At 45.6% G+C, this 5,507-nt stretch overlaps 1 protein-coding gene across 1 annotated transcript in view; it reads right to left on the bottom strand.

Moving 5' to 3' along the window:
- Positions 1 to 5,507, bottom strand: part of RAPSN (receptor associated protein of the synapse) — an 11,405-nt gene that overhangs the window by 3,921 nt on the left and 1,977 nt on the right.

Genomic DNA, 5,507 nt, shown 5'->3' with positions numbered 1-5,507 from the left:
AGGGCTCCCCGCTCCTATCAAACCTGAGCCCCTCCTCGGGCTCGGGAACAAATCCCATCAGCTTTTCTCACCTCATTTAAAAGAAAAAAAATAAAAATCCAACAATCTTCTTTTGACTCATGTCTCCTTCAGCTACAGCCCCGTTTCTCTGTTCATCCTCAGGCATCTCTGAGTTAATATGACCAAAAGAACTCTCAATAACCCCAACAGAAACCTGTTCCTAACAGTGTACTTTTAATTTGAAGTCATGTAAATGTTCTAGTTTCAAAAAAATTAAAAAAAAAAAACACACGACACCCTAAAGACAGCCCTAGCCAGTTTGGCTCTGTGGATCCTGAGTTCGAGTCCAGTCAAGGACACGTACCTCGGTTGCAGGCTCCTCTCCGGCCTGAAACCTGGTCGGGGTATGTGCAGGAGGCAACCAATCAATGTGTTTCTCTCACATTGATATTTCTCTCTGTCTTTCCCTCTCTCTTCCACTTTCTCTAAAAATCAATGGAAAAATATACTACTCGGGTGAGAAAAAAAACAAAAACCCTAAAAACAGAAAATAGAAATAAAGCATCCTAAATGCATATCATATTATCTATAATAATAAAAGCATAATATGCTAATTAGACTGGACATCCTTCCAGACGTCCTTCCGGACAACCTTCCGGACAAAGCCAGGGTTGAGAGGGAAGCCCGGGTCCCAGGTGCCAAAGGGAAGCTGATGCCGGCAGCTGGGGGAAGGAAGGCCTACTCTGGCACGAATTTCATGCGTTGGGCCTCTAGTTATATTATAATTAATTATGATAACTATAATTATTATCTATATATAAAAGCCTACGCAACCAGTCAACTGGTAGCTATGACGCATACTGACCACCAGGGGGCAGGCACTCGATGCAGGAGCTACCCCATGGTGGTCAGTGCACTCCCACAGAGGGAGCCCTGCTCAGCTGACTAACGGGCGCTGGGCTCATGGTTCCCGGTCCTGGCATTGGGACTCACTGGGCGTAAGCCTGCAGCTGCTTCTCACGCCACGCGAGGAGCGAGGCTGCTATGACAAGTGGCAGCTGCGTGGTCATGAGTGCGCTGGTCACCCTAGGACAGGTGCGTAGAGACCGCAGCACAGTGGAGCAGCAGTGAGCCTACCGAGCGGCGGTGGCGGTAGGCGCAGTGGGGCTGGGATGAGCGGAGTGGGACAGCACGGCATCGGGCACGGCGTCCGGCCCGGGCACGGGCTCCTCCCTGGCCACCTGCTGCTTTGGGCACTACTTTGTGCTGTGTGGGATCGAAGCAGACAGCGGGCTGGAGCCGACGAGCTGGTGGGTAAGGCCAGGCTGTGACGGCGCTGAAATCCACTGATCCCCACAGGCCAGGCCGAGGGACCCCACCAGGGCATGAATATGTGCACCAGGCCTCTTTTATATATAAAAGCCGAAGTGACCATCTGACCATTTGACCATCCGACCAGTAGCTATGACACGCAATGACCACCAGATGGCAGATGCTCAACGCAGGAGCTGCAGAGCTGCGATGACTTGGCAGCTGCGATTCTTGGATGACGCACCTAGAACCAGAGAGAAGGGACCCCGATTCCAGGGGTCACCCGAGAACTGCCCTCTCGTAATCCGGGACCCCTCACGGGATGTCAAAGATCCGGTTTTGGCCCGATCCCTGTAGGCCAGGCCAAGGGACCCCACCAGTGCACAAATCCGTGCACCAGGCCTCTACCCTGGTCAGTGTGCATCATAGTTCCAGTTGGATGGTTGAACAGTCAGTCACTTAGGCTTTTATATAAATATTATTATAATAAAATACATTAATGTTACATATATATATAAATAATGCTATATGTAACATAATGCAATATAATATGGTTGCACTATAATACATTATATTGCATTATACTACATTAGTATAAACTACACAGAAAAAAAATTTTCAAATGAACTTACAACATATACTTGGACAGTTCATCCATAGTGGGATGTATATAAGACAAAAAAGGGAAAGGAAATCTTAAATTTCCTTCAGCTTTTTTAAAAAAATAATATTGGTATTGTCTGTTGAAACTATTTTATGTATTTTGTAGGATAAAGTAAACACTTAATTGTGTTGTTAGAAACAAAGATTTTTAGTCTAAGAGAAAAGAGAATTGCGTTTAAAATAAGTTAGGGAGCCCTAACTGGTTTGGCTCAGTGGATAGAGCGTCGGCCTGCGGACTCAAGGGTCCCAGGTTCGATTCCAGTCAAGGACATGTACCTTGGTTGCGGGCACATCCCCAGTAAGGAGTGTGCTGGAGGCAGCTGATCGATGTTTCTCTCTCATCGATGTTTCTAACTCTCTATCTCTCCCTTCCTCTCTGTAAAAAATCAATAAAATATATTTTAAAAAAATAAAATAAGTTAGGGAAAGTCCAGAAACATTAGACTTGAACTGAAAGCATCACTAGAAAACACCCTGGCAACTGAAAAGGTTTAGAAGCAATGACAACCCAGCAGCCATGAGCACCCTGAGAGCCCACATTTTGCCTTTAAATACCATTTTCGACTAAAAAGAACCCAAAGAAATGGCCGATTCCAGGTCTGAGACAAGGAGTATAGAAAAGGAGCCTGGGACAGTTTCCTGTGCCAGAAAGCGAAACACTTCCCAAGACTAAATTAATGCCGTCCAAGGACACAGGCGCTGACTGAAGGGAATTCCACGGACGAGAGTTGAGGGAATATGAACATCAAAAAGAACAATGATAGCGATCGACCGAAGAGCACTAGATATAAAGAAAATCCACGCTTTCATAACGATGCCCCGAAACGAGGAAGCAAAGCAAACCTGTCAGTGTGACCACGCGAGGCAGCCATCACCGCCACTCCTTACTCTGAAAAGTGGTAACTAAAGAAGGAAAAAGTGCTTACTCGGCCTTTCCTTCAGGAACTGTATTTCAAAGTAACCGCCTAGTCCCAAACGATGAGGGAAAGGTCTTCCCTTTAGAAAATTCTCAGCTCATAATTGTAGCGGGAATAAGGGTACTTGGAAATGGCCATTTTATTAGAGTAAAAATGAATGAGTTGATCCAGGCAACAAACAGCAACGGATGCTAAAACCATCACAGTGAATGTCACTGCAGAACTGAATGTTCCCAGGCACCATGAAAGGAAAAACACAAGCCCTAAAACCGAGGGATCCGGTGGTCACTCCCTCAACCACCTGATATGATGGAATATGAAGAACACGGTGTGGACGGAAAGGGGCCACGTACTGAACCTGACACGCTCGGGGAGGCCTTACAAACTGAGACCTAAACTAGCCACAAAGGACGGCCTGAAATGAAAGCTTTTAAACTACAAATCGTTTATAGTGGGTAGTCACGCCCTGGGCCAGCGTCTTTCCTGACAAAGGTTAATCTTTACCTCAGCTGAGCCTGTCTATTGTCTTTTTGCAAAGTAATTTTCCTTTTTCCGGACCCCTCGAAGCACAGGCACCGCTCTAGGGAGACCACAAACCCCCTCAGGGTTATTGAGTCCATTGTTGACTGTTAGCTATTCTATACCCATCTAGTGAAAGAAGTCTGTCATTTTACCTTTTACCCACTCCCAGATGTTTCCCCTCTGCTTTCTCCCGCCCCCCTAACCTATCACCGATGGATTTCTTGTAACCTACATATGTCTCCTCTTTTGACCGTGATATATAAAATAAGGTGCAAAACTGCCATTCTCCAGAGCATTCTCTCAATCCCTTGACATTTTGCTTCCCGGCAATTGTCAACAGTTTGGCTCAAATAAATTCACAAAAACTCTCTATGGGTTTGAATGTTTCTGACGTTGACAACAGCAGTGCTCGCGTAACATTCTTACCAAAAGTGGGCCACCTACATCTACCCGCGTCCTTATTCAAATTGCAGTTCACAGGGAGAAAAAGAGATAAGGGAACAATGACAGGACTCCTTGAGGAAGCAATGAGACAGTGAGATGGAACATTCTACCAGGCAGTTAATCTGGCTTCTTCAATAAATGATGGGAAATAAAGGGAAGGCTAGGAATTTTCTACCAAAAGAGACTTAAGAGACACGCTAACCACTGCCACGTGTGGCTCCTGTTTCTGTTCCAGTTCAAAGGCACCGAGGGCACAGGATAAGCACAGAAATTTAAGATAAATTAAGTAGCTCATTATGGTGTGTGTGGTAATAGTTTTGTGATTATGTATGAAAGGGTCCTTATATAAGAAAATGTCCTCCCCCTGCCCCCACCCCGAGATGCATACTAAACTACTTTGGGGTAAAAATATCATGATGTCTATCATTTTATATCACGACACTTCAGGGATTAAAAGTATAAATTAGCAATTACAAAATAGTCACAGGAATGTAGATCACAGCACAGGGAATATAGTCAATAATACTGTAATAACTGTAGATGGTGCCAGCTGGGTACTCGACTTTTCAGGGGGATCCCTTCGTAAGGTATGTAAATGCTGCACACCTGAAACTGATATAATATTAAATGTCAACTCTAATTGAAAATTTTTAGCCCAGCCGGCATGGCTCAGTGGTTGAGCATCGACCTACGAAGCAGGAGGTCATGGTTCGATTCCCGGTCAGGGTACATGCCTGGGTTTCGTGCTCAATCCCCAAGCAGCCAATCAGTGATTCTCATCATTGATGTTTCTATCTCTCTCTCCCTCTCCCTTCCTCTCTGAAGTCAATTGAAAAGATATTTTTTCAAATAAAAATTTTAAATGAAAATAGAAAAATATATGTAAATCAAGTAAGGCCAAATATTAATAACTGTTAAATCTAAGTGGGTATATGGAAATTTATTACATTATTCTCTTGACTTTCCTGTATGGTTAATTTTCTTCATAATAAAGAAAGGCTTGAGAACACCCCTATTCCTCTCCAATCCTATTGCATCTCACTGGATGGCTTCCCTGTCCATCTAGCTGCTGAAAACAAAATCCTCACTGTCATCCTGGACGACTCGTTTCCTCACCACCCAGCTCTGAACTGTCTGCACACTCCCTGACCCTGAGATTTACTGAGCACCTACTATGCGCCAGGCATTGACATCTGCCAAGGGCAGCCTGGCTGCCTAGAGAAAGAACAACTGCTCAGGACCAGAAGCCTGCGGTCACTGGTCCCATCAGTTCATTCACAGTCTGCCTTCTCCCTCCCCTGACCCTCTGGCCCCACCTCCTCTCTCCTCCCCTTCCCGGCCTCCATCCTGCCTGGGACATGCCAGCTATGCTCCCCCGCTTCCAGGGCAGAGCTTTGCCTTAGCTGTGCCATCTTTTCCACTCGTTCCCAGGTTTCTGCATGGCTCACACTCTCATCTCCTTCAATGAGTCTTGCAACGTCCAATGGTTTGACATTGCAGCATCTCTTACCGCTTTCTCTGCTTTCCTTCTTCCTCAGAAGCACTTTCCAGCATGCTATGTAGTTTACTTACTCACTGTGTTCATCCTCTTCTCCCCCCAACTAGAGGGCAAGCTTCAGTGAGGCCAGGGACTTGGCTATTGCTGTCACT

Source organism: Myotis lucifugus, unplaced genomic scaffold (genome assembly GCF_000147115.1).
Source record: "Myotis lucifugus unplaced genomic scaffold, Myoluc2.0 scaffold_97, whole genome shotgun sequence".
In the NCBI taxonomy this organism is placed as follows: domain Eukaryota; kingdom Metazoa; phylum Chordata; class Mammalia; order Chiroptera; family Vespertilionidae; genus Myotis; species Myotis lucifugus.
This window is presented reverse-complemented; position numbering and strand designations above follow the sequence as displayed.